The 24638-nt window shown below is 37.6% G+C and overlaps 1 pseudogene; it reads right to left on the bottom strand.

Annotated features, from left to right (window-relative positions):
- Positions 1-11897: 11897 nt before the first annotated feature.
- LOC101591743 overlaps positions 11898-24638 on the bottom strand; it is a 61920-nt pseudogene continuing 49179 nt past the window's right edge.

Raw genomic sequence — 24638 nt, 5'->3', positions numbered from 1 at the left:
CAGGAAAATGAGATTCAATAATATGCTGCATAGAAGAAATGAATTTAATTCAGAAAGGAATTCATAGACTGAAAGTCAAAAAATAGAAAATAGTACTATACATGACAGGAACACAGAAAAAATCAGGGTAACTATACTATTTGCAGAAAAAGTCAAGCCAAGACTGATCAGAAGAGACAAGAAAGGTCAGTACATACTTTTAAGGGAACAATCCAAGAGGAAGAGATAACAATCTTAAGTATATATGCATCAAATACCAGCACACTCAACTATATAAGACAAGCACAATGGATATGAAAAAAAGAAACACTAATATAATTGTAATGAGGGACCTCAATAACTCACTGTCACAAATAGATCAACTAGGCACAAAGTCAAAAATGAAATATCAGAATAGAAACAAACCTTTGAACAAATGGGCTTAGTAGGTATCTTCAAAGTGTTCCACTCCACAACAACAGGGTACATATTCAGTATTGGACTTTCTCCAAAATAGACCATGTAGTGGCTCATAGAACATGCTTAATTAAATGCAAAGGAATTGAAATTATCCCACATATATTATGAGATTATAGTGAAATGATATTGGAAATCAATGGCAAAAGAAGCCACAAAAATTATGTAAATGCATGGAAATGAAATAATACCCTCCTGAACAATCAACAGGTCCTAGACAAAACTAAAGAAAATAGTAAAAAAGAAAGAAAGAAAGAAGAAAGAAAGAAAGAAAGAAAGAAAGAAAGAAAGAAGAAAGAAAGAAAGAAAGAAAGAAAGAAAGAGAAAGAAGTAAGCAGTTTTTACAAGTGAACTATAATGCCAATAAGACATACTGGGATTAATGGACCTAATAAAAACAATCCTATGAGGGAAATTTATAACATTGGATTTCCATAATAGAAAAACAGGGAGCCCAAATAAATAACCTAATGGTGAATCTCAAGCTTCTTGGAAAAGATGAGCAAGTTGGACTCAAAGCATGTATGAGGGAAATTATAAAGATCAGAGCAGAAATTAATATAATTGATAGTAAGTAATACAAAGAATCAATGAATCAAGGAGTTGGTTCTCTGGAAAGTTAAGACAAATCCTTATCTAACCTTATCAAAAATAAACAAACAAATAATAAAGAAAGAAAAGAAGGAAGGACTTCAATTCACGAAATTAGGAATGAAGAGTGAAATCACAATAGATCATGAGAAATCCTGAACATCAATTCCTACTTTGAAAGTCTGTACTCTAATAAGACAAAAAACTCAGAAACAAATGGACAGATTCCTAGATATGTATGAACTACCAAAGTTGAATCAATGAGATATAAAAATTCTAAAAACTGAATACCAGACAACAAATTTTTTCAGGCAATGAATTTGAAGAAGTAATTTTAAAACTATCAACAAAGAAAAGCCTAGGTCCTGACAGAGTCACTGCTGAATTCTACATGAAGTTTAGAGATCTGATGCCACTACTCCTCAAACTCTTTAATGAAACTGAAAGGGAAGCAATGCTTTTAAAGTCATTCCTGAAAGCAAACAGTACCCTGATACCAAAACCAGAGAAACATCTAACCAAAGAAAGAGAACTACAGGCCAATCTCCCTAACGAACACAGGCACAAAAATCCTCAGTACGATGCTAGCAAAAAGAATGAAAGAAATCGTCAAGAAAATTATACATCAGGACCAAGTAGGCTTCCTCCCATGGATGCAGGGATGGCTTCAACATATACAAATCAATAAGTGCTATACACCATATTAACAGAAGCATGGATAAAAAGCACATGATCATCTCAGTGGAGGCAGAGAAAGCATTTCACGAAGTCCAATGCTCATTCATGATAATAAAACCCCTACAGTAAATTGCAATATAAAGTCTTTATCTTAAACTGATTAAACTCATCTATGATAAACCAACAGCAAATGGTTACACTAAATGGTCAAAAACTGAAAGCTTTCACTCTAAAACCAGGAACAAGACAAGGATGTCCATTATCACTACTCCTACTCAAGATAGTTCTAGAAACATCATACATATCAATTAGAAGAAAGAAATAAAAGGAACATGGATAGGAAAGGAAAAAGCTAAGTTATTATTTGCTGATGATATGATGTTCTACAAAGAAGACCTATAAGACCGCACCAAAAGACTCTTAGAGGGGGCCTGCCCCTTAGCTCAGTTCTTTAAGTGGCTGCTTCTACAAAGCAGTCAGGCTCAGGTTGCTGTGGTTTGATCCCCACAACTCAAGCCAGCCAAACCTGTCCTGAAGGCATTCGGAGCAAAAGACTCCTAGAACTAATAACCAAATTTGGCAGCATAGCAGGATATGAAAATTGGTAGCATTCTTGTACAAGAATAGCAGACTTGCCAGGAAGATAGCTCTGTGATACAAGCACATGCCTGACAAGTGCAAGGTCCTGAGTTCAATCCCCGGTACAAAAAAAAAGGAATAGCAAACTTACTGAGAGAGAAATTAAGGAAACGGCACCTTTCACAATAGTATCAAGAATAATTAAATACCTAGAAATGAATCTAATGAAGGAAGTGAAAGACCCATGAAGAGAAAACTATAATTAGCTTTAAAAAAAGATTGAGGTGACTATCAGAAAATGGAGGCCATCCTGGCATCTGGGGAGGCCCGCTGGGAACAGGACTCCTAAAAAGCAAATATGTCTTGAAGATGTGGTACAAGTCCACTTTTGCTGGCTGTAAGTGGGGTCTCCGGAACCAGAGAGAACACACAGCTCTTCTTAAAATTGAAGGTGTTTATGCCAGGGATAAAACTGAACTCTACTTGGGCAAGAGATGTGCTTTTGTGTACAAAGTGAAAAACAACACAGTGACTCCAAGCGGCAAACTAAACAAAACCAGAATGATCTGAGGAAAAGTAGCTCCAGCCCACGGAAACAGGGGTGTGGTTCATGCCAAGTTCCGAAGCAACCTTCCTGCTAAAGCCGTGCACATGATGCTACATCCCTCAAGAATTTAAACTATTGGAAAATAAAAGGGCATTTGTGCTCTTGTATTTTTTAAAGTGGCTTAAAAAAAGAAAATGGAAAGATATCCTCTGTTCTTAGACAGGCAGAACCAAAATACTGAAAATGGCCATACTTCTAAAACTGTTACCCAGATTAATGCAATCTCAATGAAAATACCAATAGCATACCTCACAGAACTAGAGAAAACATTCATAAAATTCATTTGGAAACAGAAGAGACCTAGAATAGCAAAAGCAATTCTGGGTAACAAAGCCAAGTCAGAGAACATCACAATCCCTGGCTTGGAATTATACTATTCATCTACTGTGATCAAAAGACCATTGTACTGGCAAAAACAAACAAACAAACAACAAACAAAAGACCTGAGGTCCAGAAACAGCTGCAAATGTACTCAGTCACCTGATCTTTGACAAAGGAGCCAAACATGCTCACTGGAAGAGAGAAAGCCTCTTTAGTAAATGGTGCTGGGAAAACTGGCTTTCCACATGCTAAAGACTAAAACGAGACCCATGTCTAGCACCATGCTCTAAATTAAAATAAAAGTGGATCAAAGAGCTAACATTAAAATGGAAACACTAAATCTGCTTAAAGATAAAATAGACAGGACTCGAAGAAAAGGAGTAGGCAAAGCCTTATGAACAAATGGAGGAATTGTGCAGAAATTATCATTAAGAATCAACAACTTGGGTTTCATCTAATTAAAAAGTTTTGCACAACAAGCGCTGGCCAGATAGCTCAGTGGACTAAAGTGCCTGCCTAGGCAGAGCGCAGTGCCCAGGGTTCAATCCCCAGCATGCCACGCCAGCCCTGTCCCTGGGGTGCACTGAGACAGCGACTGAGACTGAGCAAGATGGTGTGTGCCTGTAATCCCAGTGCTTGGGAAGCTGAAAACAGGAGGATCACTATGAGTCCAATCTATGTAGTGAGACCCTGTAGGCCCTGTAGACCCTGTACCAAACACAGTAGAAAAAAAGTTGTGCACAACAAAAGATATCACTAACAAAGTAAAAAGAACAAGCCACAGAGTGGGAAAACATTTTGCCAGTTGTTCTTCAAGCAAAAGACTAATATCTAGAACACACAAAGAACTTAAAAAAATCAGACCCTTCCAATTCATGTACCTGATCCAAAAATGAGCATCTGTGATGAATAGTCACTTCTTAGAAGCACAAATAGCAAATAAATATATTAAAAAATTGTTCAACATCACTGCCCATTTGACAAATGTAAATTAAAAGAACACCGAGATCCCACCTCACTCCAGAAAGAATTGTGATTTATCAAGAACAGATAATACAAATACTGGACGGGCCATGGGGAAGATGGAAGAAAATAGGTAGAGAAGGACCTTCTCTCAGTCTCAAAAGCCACTTACAACAAGCCTACTGCGAGCGTCACATTAAATGGGGAAAAATTGAAAGCTTTCCCTTTAGAATTGGGAAGAACACAAGGATGTCCACTATCACCACTTTTATTCAATATAGTACTTGAAACATTAGCAAGAGCAATTAGACAAGAAAAAGAAATTAAAGGGAAATGGCTAGGAAAAGAAGTCAAATTATCATTATTTTCAGATGAATGATCCTCCATATAGAAGACCTCAAAAATCTACTAAATCTGTTAGAATTAGTAACCAAATTCAGTAATGTAGTTGGATACAAAATCAACACACAAACATCTATAGCCTGGGACTGGGGAGATAGCCTGGCAGTGTAAGTGCCTGACTGGCAAGAGCCAGGGCCTGGTTCCGTCCCAGGACTGCATGCTCTACCGGCCCCAGGAGCCTGGGCGTGCTGTGCAGGCCGCCAACACTGGCGCAGTGGCACACGCCTGTAACCCTGCACTGAGGGTCTGCGACAGGAGCGCCAGTGCAAGTGTAGCCGTGTAGTGTGACCCTGTACCAAATCAGTAAATAAATGATCAGTAGCCTTCCTGCGCACTGGTAATAAACTCACTGAGAAAGAAATTCTGAAGAAATACCACCAGAATAACACCAAGAAACTTAAATACTTAGGAAGTAGTCTAACTAAAGAATTGAAACCCTCTACAGGGAGGACCACAGCACTCTGAAAAGGAGACTGAAGAGCACGTCAGAATGGGATGTGTGCCTGTTCCTGGGCGGGCAGAGCCAATACCCTAGAAAAAGCCATGCCTCTAAAGTTAATACTGAGATTTAACATAATCCTGATAAAAATGCCAACAGCATTCTTCCCAGATGGGAGAAAACAATCCTAAAATTCATATGGAGCTAGAAGAGATCCAGACCAGCAAAAGCAATCTTGGGAAATAGGACTAAAGCAAAAACTTGATTCTGAGCCTGGAGGTGTGTTACAAAGCCACTGTGATTAAAAAACAACAACAACAACAAATAAAGAAGTGTAGTGCTGGCACAGAATCGGACGTGAGAGCCAAGGGAACAGAGTGGAGCACGCAGGAGCATCCCAAGCGCAAATGACCTGAGCAGATACTCAATCTTGAGGACAGGGTCAAAACGCGCATTGGAGGGAGGACGGCCTCTGTCAAGCTTCAGCAGTACGTGCTCGCAGTGCCTGGTGGTTATATTCATTTGGGGAATCGGTAGACGGACATGGCACAGCTCGGGCCCTTTCTTTCGATACCCATTTGAAAAGAAATTTTGGCCTGTATCAGATTTATTTACTTTGTAAGTCTTTGTCAAATTAATTACAATAGACATAGATTATGATGAGACTATCAGGCCAAAGAACACAGAACAGTCATACTAAATCAAGGCACAGATTTAGGTTTATTGACCATATTGGATTGTAGTACTATTTTTTCTGTCTCTTTATGTTCCTTACTGTGTGTTTTTATTTTTATTTTATTTATATATTGGGTTTCTTGCATAAGATAAACCAGGTAACATGGAAGGCTGCTTGTCTGGTTTACTTCATTTAGGGTTACAGTTTCAAGGTTCACACATTTTCCTACACTTGACTCAAATTCATCACTTTAAGGCAGAGTAGTACTCTGTTGTGTATAAATACGACATTTTCTATATCCATCCATCTATTGATGGGCATATGGGCTACTTCCAGGATTTACTTATAATTAACTGAGCTGCTGTAAGCTTGGAATTTCTAGCTTTAGTTTTTTGAAGAATCTCCCTATTTGTACTGATTGCCATAGCTGTGTCAGTTTACACTCCCACCGACAGTGAAGAAGTTTCTTTTTCCCACTGCCCCCCCCCCCCCTGCAGAATTTGTTCTTCACTTTCTTGAGGATAGCCATTCTTTCCAGAGACGGAAGCTCTGGGTTGTTTTAACTTACATTTCTCAAATGACCGATGATGTTGAATATTTTTTCATGTATTTGTTGGCCAGTTTTGGTGAATCTGAGAAAAGTGTTTCATTTTAGATGTTCATTTTTTTAAATTGGGTCTTTAAATTTGGGTGATCTAATTTTTTGAGTTTTCCGTATATTCTAGATAATAATCTTTTGTCTAGGAGTAGCTGGCATTCCACCCCACCCTGATTTTGTAGGTTGGCTCTTCACTTTTCTGCTGGGTTTTTTTCTGTGAAGAAGCTTTTTAATTTAATGTGATCCCATTTTCTGGTTCTAGGTATCATTTCTTGTGAAAGGGAGGTTCTGTTCAGAAAGTCTTTGCCTATACCTATGTCTTCAGGAGTTTTACCTATTTTGTTTTCCAGCAAATTAAGTGTTTCTATTTTGCTATTTAGATACTTGATCCCATTTTTATTTTATTTTGGTACATGATAAGAGATGTGAATCTAGATTCAATCTTCAGCATATGAATGGCCAGTTTTCCTGGCACCATTTTTTTTTCTTTTTGTGGAGCAAAATTATGTTTATTAGGAAAGTGCCAACATCACATTCTTTGAAATTCCTGGAACTTTATTTGCCTCAGGCTTATGACTTGCAACCAAAGACATTGCACAAAGAAAGCAAAGATTAAGTGCACCTTAGGGGGATGGAGACAATACACATTGGTGACATAGGAAACCAGGTGGACGAAAGAAGCCATCAGTACACTATATAGATTGCAATACTCAATAGCGTTTCCAACAAATTCTTTTAAAATCAAGAAAATAAATTAAGCAATGTTTACAATAGACATAAATCTTATACAATTTAAAAAGCATTTTCCAGATGATAGAGTGTAAGGTGGAAAAATATATATGTAGGTGAAATCTAGCTACCATACATTTAACACCTATTAAAGTTGCCTATATGTACCACAGTATAAAAAAAAATCGAACAAATAAAAATCTTGAAAATTGCCTGATGAAAAATAAAATAACCAGTGGCTTTTAATGAATTCCCCTGGTTACTAGTACTACAAAAGACAAAAATCTCATCCAAACAGGTGATAAAACCAGGCACAAAGCTTTACCAAATTAGACCCACCATAGAAATATACTATCTACCCACATTTTCCATCAAAAGCTTTTGTTTGTTTTAATCTTTGAGGCCCATTTGGTCACTGTATGCTATAAACTCTTTGTTTTTTTACACCATATCATATGTTTCTTGGCACTATTCTAAAGCTGGTTTATAAGATGAGGTGGAGGAGGAGGATTGAACTCAGGACCTTGCGCTTGTGAGGCAGGCGCTTATGCCACTGAGCTGTCTCCCCAGTTCTGCATCTTCTGTTCTATTCCACTGATCCATAAGTCTGTTTTTTGCCAATAGCATACTGTTTATATCACTGTAGTTTTGTAAGATAGCTTGAAATTTGGGTTTACAGTGCTCTCTGCCTTTCCCTTGTTTCCAAGAATTGCTTTTGCTATTTGAAATCTCTTTTGGTTCCATATGAATTTTAGGATTGTTTTGTCTAGTTCTGTGAGAAACGTTATTGACATTTTGATTGAGATTACATTAAATCTACAACTATTTAATAATAAATAGTGTTGGAAAACTGGCTATCCACATCAGAAGATTGAATTTAAACCTGCATCTTTCACTGTGTACTAAAATAAAACCAAAATATATCAATGAACCAAATGTTAAATAGAAACACTTAATCCACTGGATGATAAAATAGGCAATGCTCTTGAAGTCATGAGACTAGGCAAACATTACCTGAACAGAGCCTCGGTTGCACAGGAAATAGTGCCAAGAATTAACAAGTGGGATCATATCAAGTTAAAAAGTTTCAACACAGCAAAAGAAACTGCTGACAGAGTGAAAAGACAACCTATAGTATGGGGAAAAAGTTTTGCCAGCTATTCTTCAGAATGAGAACTAATATGTAGTACATATAAAAACTAAAAATAGGCTGTATAAAATAAATGATCCAATGAAAAACTGACAGCTGAAATTAATAGACACTTCTCTGAAGAAGTACGAATGGCCTGCAAATACATGACTAAATATTCAACATCACTGACCATTAGAGAAATGCAAATTGGAGCAGCACTGAGATTCTATCTTACTCCATAAGATTGGTTATCATTGAGAAATCAAATAACAACAAATAGTGATAAGACTGCAGGGAAAAGGAGTCTTCTTCATTGTTGGAGGGAATGTAGACGAGCAAATCACTATGAAAATCGGTACAAGTATGGAAATTCCTCAGGAAACTAAAATTAGAAATTCCATTTCACCTACATATTGTCTGTCCTCCAACATATTTTCCCAAGAGTTAAAAGCATCATATTACAATGATACATGCATATTCATGATTATGCCAGCATAATTTATAATAATTAAATCTTGGAAGCAGCCTGTATATCCATCAGTAGATTAATGTATACAGAAAATATGGTATTTATACACAATGGAGTCCCTCTGAGCCATAAAGAGGGTAAGTTGAAGCCATTTGTAGGAGAATAGGTACACCTTGAGATTGTAACATTAAGTGAAATAAATAAGACACAGAAGCTTATGTGACAAACGCAATGTGTAAATAAAGCATAAAACAAATGCTAGATCTTTCTGAAGGGGAAAGGAGATCAAGCAACTGTGGCAGTGGGTGGGGAGTAAAGAGGAGGAAAGGGGATGAAAAGAGACGTTAAATTGTGTCGTGGATTTGCACCAGCTCCACTCGAAGGATGTGAACATTGTGTACTACAAGCATGCTCTAGTAAAACATTTTTAAAAACTCACAAAAAATATTATCTAAAATAGTCAAATAAAAAATAAAATATTCAAATAAAAAATTCAACAATAATGATACTAACAACTCAGCTTTTCATTTTATGAAAAAATTTCACAATAAAATATTAGAATAAAAAGTTAACATACCGTGCATCATTATCTTTAAAGTAGCTATTCAGGGTGCAAGACAAGACAAAAAGATCCTGTCTTAAAAAATTAAACAGATAATCGCACAAAACTTTCTTTTCCATGAAGTAAGACAAAGTAGTCATATAAAAGAAACAAACTAGAATATATATTAGAATATTTTTTGTATACTGGTTAGGCAGTTTGGCAGTGATGCGAACCTTTTCCTACACCCTACTTACGTATCCTGTGTATGTGTACAGTCTTCACGTAAGAGGAGCCATAAGATACTTAAGCATATTCATCTGACTTATTTCACTTGATCTTGTGCACCCATTTACTCAGGAATGCCTAAAGTTTATCTTTCTTTATGGCAGAGTAGTACTCCACTTGTGTAAATACATTTTCATTATGTATTCATCTCTTTATGGACATATATTAGCAACTCATTTTTAAAAAATAGGCAGAGAGGGCTGGCCAAGTAACTCAGCGGATTAAAGTACCTGCAAGCAGGCATGGGGACCGGGGGCTCGAGCCACAGGCCTGCTGTGGCAGTCCTGTCCCTGGGGCATGCTGAGACAGCAATTGAGACTGGGCGTGGTGGCACACTCCTGTAATCCCAGCTCTTGGGAGGCTGTGAATAGATGGATCACTGTGAGTCTGATCCAGCAGTGAGACCTTGAACACCCTGTAGACCCTTCCCTAAAGCACAGAAAAAAAATGGGCAGAGGATCTGAACAGAACCCCAAAGAAGATATTCTTCTGACAAATAGAGTATGAAGACACAGCATTATATATCATTCAAATGGCCAAAATCCAAGCACTGACACCAAATGCTGATGAGGGTGTAGAGCAGCTGAAGCTGTCATTTAAACTTGGTAAGAGTACAGAACATTACACCACCTTGACAAATAGTTTGGCACCTTCTTATAAAATTAAAATGTTTTCAGCATTCAATCCAATAATCATGGTTTTGGTTTTTAGCCAAGTGAATGGAAGTCTTTTGTCCACACATAAACAAATATTTTCACCTATTTTGTTTCCATGCTTACCCAAACTTAGAAGCAACCACAATACCCTTCAGTAGGTAAACGCATGGATAAGCTGTGGTCTAGCCAGACGATGAAATAGCATTCAGTGCTACAAAGAGGAGCTAAAGGTATGAATAGGAGGAACCTTATTCCATAACAATAAATGAATAAAGCCAGTCTGACGTGGCTAGACCCTGTATGACTCATTACTTGAAATTCTGGAATGGGCAAAACTATGGAGACAGTGAAAAAATCAATTGTTGCTCAGGGTTAGGTTAGCAAGAATGAATAGCAGAATAGAGATGATGTTTGGATTCTAGGACTATTGAGTGTGACAGCAAAATGATGAATGTAAGTCATTACAGGTTTATGAAAGCCCATAGTACAAGCAGCCCTGAGAGTAGCTATGTGACACAGACTCTGCACCCTAATGTGGACAATGGACGTTGGCGATTGGAACATTTGCCACTCTGGAATGCTGGTAGGGATGTTATGAATGGGGCTGGGCAATGATGAGCGAGAGTGTGGGCGCTCACTGGGCTTTCTACTCAATTTCTCTGTGAGCTGAAAACTGCTCTAAAAATAGTCTATTAAAAATGGTCGCAGATGTATTGGGGAAGAAAGCAGTTTGCTAAATACCAGTGTGACTCCCCACCCTGTTTTATTTCCCTTTGGCATTGCCCGGTCTAGATTCAAACATGGCCTGAAACCCGGATGTAATACTGGATGTAAATAGAAATAATTGTAAAAGAAACACTTAATGCAAAGAATGGCAATGTGTGAGAGAGTGTGGGGGAAAATACGTATTTTCATCATCTTTCCACCCACCCTCTGTGCAGTCCCACAGACCTATGCGACAGTGCTACTTGGGAAGACACCTAAAACTCTGAGGGAGAAAATCTCTCAATAAAGGAACTTGAACTCAAAAATGTAGGGGAATCTCTATGGCTTCTGTGTCCCTCATCCGTTTTCTATTGGTTCCAGAGCAGATATGGCTGCAGGAAGTACATGACCAACGAGGAAAACTATGACCTCAGTATTGCAGTCAGCAACCCAGAAAGTTGATGGAAAGTAGAGGAGACCAAAGGAGGAAAGTGTTTACAACATCATAGAAAAGCAGTAGCTCAAAAATCCACCAGACTCCCATAAATTATGTATGAACTCTGAGACTCACCCCTTAGGTGTGCACGTTCATGGCGTGGATCTGACCACAAGCATCAAATCGATGGCTTTGAAGTATCGATTTACATGGTAGACTATAGTTCGGGTCCCAGATTGGCCTCTAAGTGGTATGCTCATGGGATGAATAGATGTCCACTGTGAGACTTATTTTTTTATTTTTATTTATTTATTTTCAATTAAGTAAATTTTATTTTAAAGAAATTTCATGTGATTTAATTAGGGCCATTTTAATGAGGCTGTCTTCAGAGTAGGCCTTTTCAAAAGAACTGAAGCTTACTCCAGCCTTCCCATCACAATTCTTCTATCTCCACTTGAATTATGGACAGTGACAACTGTGGTCTTATATCCAATTTTGTCCAGCAATTCATTTTTGGAGCCTTACATTTATGGTAGATGGATCTGCCTTAGTCTGACACCTTCTCTAAACATGCATTAAGTTCATTCATCTCCTAATCTATTCATAGTAGTACAGCCACTAGGATATGCAATTAATTATCACCACCTTCTTTGACATTCACTTTTATCTCCTTTTCAGATCTTTCTGCCCTCTGTTCGTTATTTCTGGCCTTAGAAACTCTCTTTGTAGACAAAGCAGCTTCTTTATTCTTCTCTCTTGGTAAACACACATTCATCTTGCCACATGCATCATGTTTGAGATGTGTTGTCTCATCTGCTCCTGATTCTTCAATAGGAGAAATGGAGCCACCATCATCCAAGTATTTGTATCTACGACTATCAAGGTTGTCTTTTTCTAAATCCTCACCAACATTCATTTGTTTCAATGATTCCTTAAGGTGATGTTCGTACTTCAGTTTTTCAATATAGTTAAAAAATCCTCTTGTAACAGCTTGCTCAAAACTTAAAATTTTCCTCCAAGGTAATGGTTTCCTTCCATCCTCAAATTGTAAAATTAGAAATGTAGGTCCTTTTTCTTTGATTTGGTTTTTTTTTATCTATGTTTGATCTTCTAGTGTTTTTCTTTCCTTTTGGTCTTCCTCTTGGTGTTAATTTTGGCTTATATTTCCTCTTCTTACATTTCTTTTTTTTCTTGAATCTTTCAAAAATAGCCTTCAAAGTCAATGGTCTTGGTTCTATGAATGAGTCACTTGATGAATTTGTTTGAATATTCTCAGGTATATGAGTAAATGTCCTCACAGGTTTTCTTTGAGTCCATTTAGGTAAGGAAGGTACACATTGTGGTTTATTTTGTTTTGTTTTGTTTTGGGAACCGGGGATTGAACTCAGGCCCTTGCGCTTGCCGGGGAAGCGCTTATTCCACTGAGCCGTCTCCCCGGCCCCCTACACATTGTGTTTTAAATTAGCTGCTACCCGATGAAGAGCTATCACTTTGATTTTCGATTTCTACAGCTGCATCAGATGTCATATAGTTAACAGGATCCATTCCTGATTTTTCCGTCACTTTTTCCTGGTCTTAAAGAATTTCTTCTTCTACTGCGCCACCGGAAAGTCACTGTGAGACTTTAAAAGTGACCCCAAAATAGACGGGTATCCCTCAGCAAGCAGTAGGAACTTATCTGTGAAGATACACAAATTAAGGCAGGTGTGGTGGTGCATGCCTGTAATTCCAGCACACTGGAGGCAGAGACAGGAAGATCACTATGAGTTCCAGGCCAGCCTAGGAAAAAAATAAATAAAAGCGAAAAATTCATTCCCTAAGGGATTTTTTAAAAAAATGCATTTAGTACAGAGTGTATAGGGTCTCACTACACAGATTGGACTCAGTGATCCTGTTTTCAGTCTCCTAAACACTGGGATTTCAGGTGTGTGCCACAATGCCCAATCTCAATTGCTGTCTCAGTGCACCCCAGGGGTGGGGCTGGCATGGCACACTGGGGATTGAACTCCAGTCCCTGCATCTTCCTCATGACTGTTCAACATATAAGAAACAAGGAAATTTTTAATTTTTAAATTTCTTAATAGTTGCATAAGAACAAAAAGTTTATATAGTTAATAGTAGCATGCAATGTTTTGATATATTTGTACATTATATAGTATTTAAATCAGATTAAACATCTATCTCTTCAATTATCTCGCATTTATTTATATTAAAAGCTTTCAGTTATATATAAGCACATTATTGGCATCTACAGCCACCCTGTGGTGACAGCACACTGAAACTTCTTACTTCTGACTGATGTGGTACCCCCTGAGCAGCCTTCCCTTGCCCCACTCTCCCTAGCCTCTGGCAACCACTATCACACTGTCCTCTCAGCCCAGGCACCTTTCTAGCTTTGGTCTTGAAGCCCCAGCTGTTGAACAACCAGAAGGGCCATTATATTTTTTCTTTATTTGTTGAAGTAGTTATATGGTTTTCCTTTTCAAATTTCTCAATACAGCACACAAGTTTTCTAGGATTACTGTAACAAATTACCTTAAAGTTGGTAACTTACTAACACAGAAATTTCTTTCCTTGTATAGTTATGGAAGCTAGAAATCTGAAACTAAAGTGTCAGTAGACCAATGTTCACTCTAAAACCTCTAGGGAGAGGTCTTCCAGCTCCTGGTGAACCCAAGCATTCATTGGGTCACCACTAACTCCAGTCTCCACCTATCTATATCCCTACATGGCCTTCTTTTCTGTGTCTGTATCTGTTATATTATCTTCCATAAGTTTTCACTTCAGCATCTTTGATTAATTTAATTGTAGGTTATAAATTTAATTGCTTTCAAAAGTGTCCTTAGTCAGCAAGGCAGGAGGCATTACAATTCCTGACTTGAAATTATACTACAAAGCTACTGTGATAAAGTCAGCATTGTATTGGCAAAAAAATAGACCTGAAGATCAATGGAATAGATTAGAAGATGCAGATTTAACTACAAATATACTCAGCGACCTTATCTTTGACGAAAGGGCTAAACATGCTTACTGGAAGAAGGATAGCCTCTTTAACAACTGGTGCTGGGAAAACTGGCTTTCTACATGCCCAAAACTAAAACTTGACTCAGGTCTACCACCATGCACCAAACTAAGGTCAAAATGGATTAAAGATCTAAACATTAAAGCAGAAACACTAAATCTCCTGGAAGAGAAAGTAGGAGGAACTCTTGAAGTCATAGGCGTAGGCAAACAGTTCATGAACAAAAATCAAACTTCATGGGAAATACTTGAAAGAATTAACAACTGGGACCTCCTTTTATTGAGAAGTTTTTGCACTTTAAAAAAAAATTACCAAAAGAGTGAAAAGATAACCCAAAAATTTGGAAAAAATCTTAATAAGCATTCAGACAAAGGTCTTCTATCTAGAATTCATAAAGAACCAAAAACATTAGGGCCCCAAAATTTAAAGACACAATCCAGAAATGGGGATCCGAGATGAACACACACTTCTCAGAGGAAGAAATTCTAGAAGCTAATAAATACATTAAAAATGCTCCATTCACTAGCCATTTGAGAAATTCAAATTAAAACAACAGTGAAATACCATCTCACCCCAGAAAGAATGGATATCTATCATAAAGAAATCAGCTAACAACAAATGTTGGGGAGGCTGTGGGGTAAAAGGAATCCTTCTCCACTGCTTTTGGGAATGTAGACTGGTGCAACCACTATGGAAATCAGTGTGAATACTCCTCAAAAAACTAGGACTGGAGGGGCCAGCCTATTAGCTCAGTTGTTTAAGTGCATGCTTAAGCAAAGAAGTCAGGCTCAGGATGCTGTGGTTCGATCCTCAGATCCTCATGCCTTACCAGACCTGCCCTTAAGGCACCTTGAGCCAGCCACCCCCCCCCAAAAAAAATCCTTCTGAACTTTGGGCAGGGGAGATAGCTCAGTAGAATAAGAGCTTGCTTGGCAAGTGCAAGGACCTGAGTTCAATCCCCGGTTCTGAAAAAAAATCAAAAAACAAAACAAAAAAACTAGGACTGGAAATCCCATTCAAACCAGCTATCCCCCTTCAGGGAATTTTCCCAAAAGAACTCAAAATGTCATATCATAGTGATATACACATACCTATGTTTGTAGCAGCACAATTTGTGATAGCCAAATCTTGGAAACAACCAAAATACCTGTCACCTGAGGAATGGATAAAAAAAGATGTGGTGTTTTTATACAATGGAGTTTTACTCAGCTATAAAGAATGATAAACTCAAAGACTTCATATAGAAGTGAATATCACTTGAAGATATACTTGGAAGTGAAATAAACCAGACCCACATGTGTAAATATCATAAAGTCTCCCTAGTGTAACAACTCAAAAGAAGAAATACAAATTGAAAGACACAACACAGTTAAATGGAAAGCAAGAACTTAAGGATTAAACAACAAAGAGAGAGAAAGGAGAAAAGTTAGGAAATACAGCAGGGGCAAAACCATACATTTATATAAACAAGATGGTTAAGGCAATGGTCCTAAGAATCTCCATCAGGTTTTTGAAAATGGTTAATGGGTAGAATTCTCATCCTGACTAACTCTGTATGCTGATATCTGTGAACTAAGCAACTACACTGAGGATAGCAATGTATAATACTAAAACCATGCTTGAAATATCTGTCATTTTGGTCTTCTAAATATATACTGATTCTAATGCCATAACAATTATTGCTATACTCTCTTTAAAGTGAATATTTGTTAAAAGACAATAAAAGAAAACAAGAGACAAGAAAACATATGTCATAGGATTGCCCTGCTACAATGTTGTCTATGGTTTGATTTCTAAAATCTCTGTGTAGAAATTTTTAACTGTTTTTTTTTCACATTGTATAGGGATTTAAAGTTTGGAATATCCATGGTTGTTGGAAAATAGCAGTTCCATGTTATGTCTAAGATGTTTGATATTCAGAAAAATAGTGATGTTAAGCTCAACTGTCTCTGTTACAGGGTAATAATATTATTAAGTTTCTCTTCTGGATGTTTAACAACTGAAGTTTGCAGGCCAAAAATTAGAGAAATAGAGGGGCTACAAGAATAGCCAACATTTTGGCCCTAGCCCTTCAAGGGTCAGTGAGGACTCAGGACATAAGAGAACCTGTACTATAATATCCTGTAACTCAGTGGTCCAAATTTTCTGTTTAAGGAGATTATGGGGCCACAGAGGAAGGTGATTGATGATGTATAGTGTGCCTAGGAAAGTCACCTAAAGAGAAAACATTCTCTCATGTTTTCACAGTCAGCAAATTGGTCAAAAATGGCCATGACTCATCCACATGGCTGACACTGACAAAAGACCTACAAACTGCTATACGTGGTTTCAGGGTAAATTCTGAGAATGACTGACTTGTCAGGTAGAAAAGTCATATTTTTAGTTATATAGGTCTTGCTTTAACTTGGTCTTAACCATCCAGCAGAAAAGTATAACCACAAGGTATAAACGTAATGCCATATTAATATGCTCAGCTGTAAAAGGCTCAAGTCAACAACTTTTGACAATTGCCAGTTCTGCTGATGACCCACTACTATTATGAACTATTGGACTATATTGAGCTATTTTGCTGAATTCAAGTACCTACACTCTTCAGACTGGTTCAAATATATAAAGGTCCTTTAAAGACTTCTCCAAATACAACTTCTCTAACTGCAGAGAAACACCCATTGCTGACAAAACAAAGCAAAAAGGAGGGATATAAACAAAGGACCGTTTTATAGTGGAAAAAATATATTTGTATATACAAGATAGTTAGGATAGATATACAGCTACTTCCTCTTAGTTCAATGAGAAGAAAGATTTGTACTAATTTTTTAGACAAGATATCATGCCTACATCTTGTCCTCTAAATAACTACTATGAAGACAGCAATATGTAATGTATTTATTACTGTAACTGTCATACTAACCTGTTTTAAAACTGTTTCATTGCTATTTTATCTTTTCTCTCATTAAAATGAATAAAAGATAAAAATAGGTAATATAACAACCATTGTTAATCAGCTATTCTTGTTTTGTAAATCTGTATCATATGTATTGTTTTATGTTACCCTGTTTCTTTGTTTCTGATTTTTATACTTATGTTTTTTTACTTTTCAATAAAATAAAATAAATTTAAAAACAAACAAACAAAAACCAAAAATGCCCACAGTCAGCTCTGGTTGAGATGTATTTGGGTTATTTTTATTATGATTGATACAGGTTCTCTCTATGCTGCTTGGACTCCCTAGCACTGGGATTACAGGTGTGCTCCATCATGCCTAGCTTCACTGACCAGCACGGTGACCCTGAGATGGCATGCAGTACCGGGGATTGAACCCAGGTCCTTGCACTTGCCAGACAGGCACTTAGACCACCGAGCTATCTCCCCAGGCCCCAAGTATTTGTCTCTGATGTATTCTTCAAAATTATTTTTTTCCCCTTTCCTTGGAGAAGAACCTGATACATAGACTTTTCTTCAGGGTATACTTCTATCCACATCAAAGCTAAGATAATCACGGAAATTTCACCCAGAAATTACCTGAAGTTTTCAAGGGATTTGAACATTTTATTTACGTTACCAAAATAATAGATGTCTTAGGTTATTTTGTATTGCTAAAATAGAGTGTTGCCGAATGAATTACTTACAACACACAGTAACTCATTGGCTTATAGTTCTAGAGGAGGCGAGGTCCAAGATAGAGTCCAATATCTGGCAAGGGTTTCCACGTGAGCCAGCCCATCATGGAAAAGCAGAGAGCAGGAAGGAGCAAGAGATCAAACTTCCAGCCTCAATCTTACTACAACTGCAAGTATTACATTAATGAAGTTGAATGCTCTTTGCCTAAATTGCCTCTTGAAGATTCTCCCATAGCAGTAGGCAGAATCTGCAATCATCTTACTTTAGTATTGTTCAAATATCTGTAGAATCTATGGCGATATAGAATCTATTCCCATTCCCATTCTGTATCTCCTCTTTTACTTATCAATATCTTCTCTCTTTCATTATGATCAATTTGACTAAAATTGTATTAACTCTGTTCTCTCCCTCCCTCTTTGGGATTACTTCCTCTCTTTTGTATTACTTTGCATTTAGTTTGTACTCCTTTGTTTCTTTTCTTTTTTTCAGTTACAATTGGACTTGAGTTTTTTATTTTTATTTTGTAAAAATAATTTTATTGAGAAATACCAATGAGACAGTTTCACAACCGATTACTAGCACATTTTCCAATAATTAATACATTGCATATTATTGTCTTATTGGTTATTCATTGTATAAGATGCAGACATGATATCCTGTCTCAAAAACTATTAGAACAAACCTCTCTATTCATTGAATTAAGAGAATGGAGCTGTATATCTATCCTAACTATTTTGAGTATACAGGTACAAAATGGTCGTTCATTTGTATCCTACATTTTAGGTTAGTTTTATCAGAGAAGGGCATTGCATTGTCTTTTAAGTACTGTAGGTGCATAAATTCAGCAAAATATCTCAATATAGTCCGTCCAGTAGTTCATAATAGTAGTGGATTTTCCATAAGACTGGCAATGTCCAAAGTTGTTGACTTGAGCCTTTTACAGCTCAACTTATTAATATGGTTTTACTTTTTATACTTCATTTTCATATTTTTCTGCTGGATGGTTAAGATCAAGATAAAGCAAGACATATATAACAAGAAATGTGGCTTTTGTATCTGACAAGTCAGTCAAATCCCCTCAGGATTTCACTTGAAACCCTGTACCTCAGCTTGTAGATCCTTTGTCATTATCAACCATGTGGATGAATCACAGCCATTGCTTGACCAATTTACTCTCTGTGAAAGCCTGAGAGAATATTTTCTGTATAGGTGACTCTCCTTAGGCACACTCTGCATCATCGTTCATTTTCCTCTGTGGCCCGATAATCTCTTTGCATGATGTTATAGTACAGGTTTTCCTATGACCTGAATTTCCACTGACCGTGAAAGGCTAGGGCCAAAATGTTGGCTGTCTTGTAGCCCCTCTTTTTCTCTTATTTGTGGTCTGGAAACTTAGGTTGTTAATCCTGCAGAAGAGAGGCTTGTTATTGTTACCCTACAACATAGGCAGTTGAGCTTAACCTCACTGTCTGATATCAAACATCATAGACATAACATGGAACAGGTATTTTCCATCAGGTATTGACATGTTAAACTTAGAGTCCCTCCAGAATATGAAGAAAAAACAATAAGAAGATAAAAATATTATAAAAGATAAGAATATTTACATATTTTTACACAGAAATTTAGAAATCTAAAAATCTTGTAGCAAGACAGTCCTGTGACTTTTTTTTTTTGTCTCTTGAATTCATTTATTATCCTTTTTTAAAAACAAACATTTACTTGAGAGACAGTATGGCAGTAATTGGTATGTCATGACAATCAATACATAATTAGAAGACCAGAATGACAGGCATTCCAAGCATGACCCTACCATCACACATCGCTTTCTTCAGTGCAGTTGCTTAGTTCACAGGTATCAGCATAGTTAGTCAGGGTGAGAATCCTACCAATTAACTGCTAGGTTTAAAAACATGCTGAAGATTCTCAGGACCATTGCCTTTCCTATCTTGTACATATAACTGTATGACTTTGCCCCTGTCATGTTTCCTAGCTTTTCTCCTTGCCTTCTCTTCATTGTCTAATCCTCAAATTCTTGCTTTCCTTTTAATTGTGTTGTGCCTTTCTATTTTTATTTCTTCCTTTGAGTTCTTATACTAGGGGGACTATCTGATATTTACACATGTGGGTCTGGTTTATTTCACTTATGAGTATATCTTCAAGTGGCATCCACTTATATATAAAGGTTTTGAGTTTATCATTCTTTATAGATGAATAGTACTCCATTGTATAAAAACGCATCTTTTTCATTCATTCCTCAAGTGATGGGCATCTTGGTTGTTTCCAAGATCTGGCTATCACAAATTGTGCTGCTATAAACATAGGTGTGTGTATATCACTATGATATGACATTTTCAGTAACTCTGGGAAAATTCTCAGAAGGGGGATAGCTGGTTTGAATGGGATTTCCAGACCTAGTTTTTATGGAGTCTCCACACTGATTTCCATAATGGTTGCAGCAGTCTACATTCCCACCAGCAGTGGAGAAGGGTTCCTTTTTCCCCACAGCCTCTCCAACATTTGTTGTTGGGTGATTTCTTTATGATAGCCATTCTTTTCGGGGTGAGATGGTATCTTAGTGTTGTTTTAATTTGCATTTCATGGATGGCTAGTGATGGGGAGCACTTTTTCATATATTTATTCACTTCTTTAATTTTGTCCTCTGAGAAGTGTATATTCATTTTGCATGCCCATTTCTGGATTGAGTCTTTAAATTTTGGGGCCCTAATGTTTTTTTAGTTCTTTATAAATTCTAGAGAGCAGACCTTTGTCTGAGTGCTTATTAGTCAAGATTTTTTCCTAATTTGTGGGTTGTCTTTTCACTTTGCTGGTAATTTCTTTTGACATGTAAAAACTTCTCAATAAGAGGAGGTCCCAGTTTGTTAATTCTTTCAAGTGTTACCCGTGCATTTTGATTTTTGTTCATCAACATTTTGCCTACTCCTATGTCTTCAAGAGTTCCTCCTACTTTCTCTTCCAGGAGATTTAGTGTTTCTGTTTTAACGTTTAGATTTTTGATCCATTTTGACTTTAGTTTAGTGCATGGTGATAGGCCTGGGTCAAATTTTAGTTTTGGGCATGTAGAAAGCCAGTTTTTCCAGCACCATTTGTTAGAGAGGCTATCTTTCTTCCAGTAAGCATGTTTGGTCCCTTTGTTGAAGATAAGGTGACTGAGTGTGTTCATAGATGCTTCTGCATCTTCTAATCTACTCCATTGATCCTCAGGTCTATTTTGTTGCCAGTACCAGACTGATTTTATCACAGTAGCTTTGTAATATAAAGTCAGGAATTGTAATGCCTCCTGTCATGTTTTTGTTGCACAGGATAGCCTTGCTAGTCTACGTCTTTTCTGGTTCCAAATAAATTTTAGGGAATGATTTCTCTAGTCTGTGAGATATATTGCTGGTAGCTTGATAGGGATTGCATTAAATCTGTACAGCAATTTTGGGAGTATGGCCATCTTCACAATGTTGGTTCTCCCTATCCAGGAGCATGGAATATCTTTCCATTTTCTGAAATCCTCTACGATCTGTTTTTTCAGAGTACTGTAACTTTCCTTGAAAAGATCTTTGACTTCCATAGTTAGATTAATTCCAAGATATTTCATTTTCCATGGTGCTATTGTAAAAGGTATTGTTTCTCTAATTTACCAGTCAGTGTGTTTATTATCTGTGTAGAGAAATGCTATTGACTTTTGGGTATTGACTTTGTATCCTGCTATGCTACTGAATTTATGTATGAATTCTATCGGCTTCTTGGTGGAGTTTTTTTGGTCTTCTAAGTAAAGTACCATGTCATCTGCACATAATGATAATTTAACTTATTCTTTACCTATTCTTATTCCTTTTATTTCTCTCTCTTGTCTAATGGCTCTAGCTAATGATTCCGGAACTATGTTGAATAGGAGTGGTGATAGAGGACATCCTTGTCTTGTACTAGATCTGAGAGTAAAAGATTTCAATTTTTCCCCATTTATAATTATGTTAGCCTTTGGGTTGTCATAGATGGCTTTTATCAGATTGAAGTAGAGGCCTTCTATTCCAATTTTCTGTAGGACTTTGAACATGAGTGAGTGTTGGACTTTGTCAAAAGCCTTTTCTGCACCAATTGAGATGATCATGTGAATTTTAGATTTGGCTCTATTGATATAGTGTATTACATTTATAGATTTTCGAATATTGAACCATTCTTGCATCTCTGGGATGAATCCTACCTGGTCATGGTGTATGCTCTTCTTGATGATTTGCTGTATTCTATTTGCTAGGATTTTATTGAGGATTTTTGCATTTATGTTCATGAGGGAGATTGGCCTGTATTTCTGTTTTTTTGTTGTGTCTTTCTTGATCATTCTTGATTTGAAGTTGAGACTGTCTGAGAACAGGATTTCTACCCCTGCTTTTTTCTGAGGTGCTAGGGCATGTAGTGTTGTGTTCCATCCTTTGACTTTCAGACGATGAATTTTTTTGTGAGTTAAATGTGTTTCTTGTATACAGCATATTGTTGGATTTTGTTTCCTAATCCACTGTGCCAGTCTGTTTCTTTTAATTGGTGAATTGAGTGATTAACATTAATGGTTGTAATTGAGATGTATTGACTTACAATTGACATGTTATTTACCTGCTGTTGTTTACACCTTTTTCTGCTGTGTTTAATTGCTTGCCCTATTTAGTTGGCTGCTTCTGATCTCATTTATGGAGTTCTGTTCATTTTGGTCCCTCTAGAACATCTTTTAGTAGCCTGTGTAAGGTTGGCTTTGTCATCATGAAATTCTTTAGTTGTTTTTGTCATGGAAGTATTTCACTTCTCCATCAAACTTGAGAGTTTTGCAGGGTATAATAGTGTGGGCTGGAATTTGTGTTTATAGAGGACTTGAAGTACTCTGCTCCATGCCCTTCTTGCCTTCATGGTTTGTGAAGAGAAGTCAGCCGTTATTCTGATGGGTTTTCCTTTCAATGCAATCTGTTTCTTTTCTCTAGCGGCTTTCAGTGTATTGTTTTTGTGCTGGATTTCCGGGATCTTGACTATTATATGTCTTGGTGTGTTTTTAATTGGGTTGATGTTATTTGGCATTCTGTATGCTTCGGTTACCTGAATGTCAGATTGTTTCCTCATATTTGGGAAGTTTTCTGCTATTACTTCTCCCTGTATTCTTTTTATGTCATTTGTATTGACTCCTTTTTTCTCAGTGATGTCTATTAGGCTCTCATTGTTCATCTTTGCATCATCTTGCAGGTGATGAATTATTTTTTCCTGCATCCTAAGTTATTTTTAAGTGGTCTTTTCTTACCTTTTCACTAGCTGCACCAGCATCTTCAAGATCTGAAACTCTTTCTTCACTTTCACTCAAATGGTTTTGCAAGCTTGTGACTGAAATTTTAAGTTCCTCTATATCTCTTTGACTGTGCTTCATGCGATCTATTTCTTTTCTGTATTGCTCATTCAAGGAATCTGTCATTTTTCTAATCTCTATTTTTTTATCTGTCTTCTTGAGAAGCAGTTATTAATTCTTTTACTACAGAGAGTATGTCTTATCTGATTTCCTGTATATATTTCTGCATGTGATTCTTTATTGCAGATGCTACTAATTCAGAGTTTTCTTTTTTTTTATTTCAGAGGTTATTTCTGATCTGAGTTCCTCTATACCTTTCTGTAGTTTTATTTTTTACTTCATAGGCTATTATTTTAGACATTTCAGCTGTGTGATTCCCAATTTCTTCTGTGCTAGTGTCCTCTGCACTTGTTCTTGGTGGGCTTGGGGCCTGAGATTGCATTTTGTTCCTTCTCTTTGTCATTTTGTATAGCACTGTCCTCTGATCTTTGTTATAGAGCTTTGGTACCGTTATAACCTTAGCACCTACCAAAGTTTGGGTGCAGATCTACTAAGATTGAGTTCACCCGATTGTGCCTGGCTTGGGTCTGGCTGCTGTGCTCAGCTCCTTCCTGCTGTGGTCCTTGGAAGTGAACTTGTAGTGCCCCTCTGGCAAGATGTTCTGCTCCTGGATTAGTTGGGTGGTTCTGGGCTTAATTTCTCTGCAGGTACTTCAGCTGCAGAGTTTCACCCCAAGCCTGTATGCTAGGCCTGGGCTGGGTCTGCAGGGGTCCAGGAGGCTCAGAGGAGTGGGGGAGCTCTCTCACACAGTCACTGGGCCTTAGCTTGGTCTGGATGGGAGGGGTGGAGGGTTCCCGAGAGCACAGCATGAAAGGTCCCCAGAACACGGTGAAAGGTCTCTCACGGGGTTGGCCTGGGCTTGATCAGGGAGGTCCAACTAGTGCAGGGGAGTGCAGGAGCTCTCCCACACACTCACTGGGCCTGAGCTTGGGCTAGATGGGAGGGGCGGTAGGTTCCCAAGAGAGGGCGGCAGGAAGGGTCCTGAGAATGGCAGAAGGTCTAACTCACAGGGCTGGCCTGGGCTTGATTGGGGAGGTCCAATTAGCACAGGGGAGTGCGGGCGCTCTCCCACACACTCCCCGGGCCTGAGCTTGGGCTGGATGGAAGGGTGAGATTTTTATTTTTCAAATTGGTACAGGGTCTCACTATGCAGTTCAGACTCATAGTGATTCTCCTGTCTGAGGTATGCTCCACAATGGCCAGTTTCAGTGGCTGGCTCAGCACAAAGGTGGCAGGGAATGTGGTACCAGGAATCAAACCTGGGTCCTTGTGCTTGCCAGGCAGGTGCTTAGACCACTGAGCTATCTCTCTGGCCCCAGTTTAAATATATATATATATAT

The sequence above is a fragment of the Octodon degus genome, unplaced genomic scaffold (genome assembly GCF_000260255.1).
Source record: "Octodon degus isolate 3935 unplaced genomic scaffold, OctDeg1.0 scaffold00029, whole genome shotgun sequence".
NCBI classification, from domain to species: Eukaryota; Metazoa; Chordata; class Mammalia; order Rodentia; family Octodontidae; genus Octodon; species Octodon degus.
Note: the sequence above shows the minus strand (reverse complement) of the source record. Positions and strands in the feature narration are given on the sequence as shown.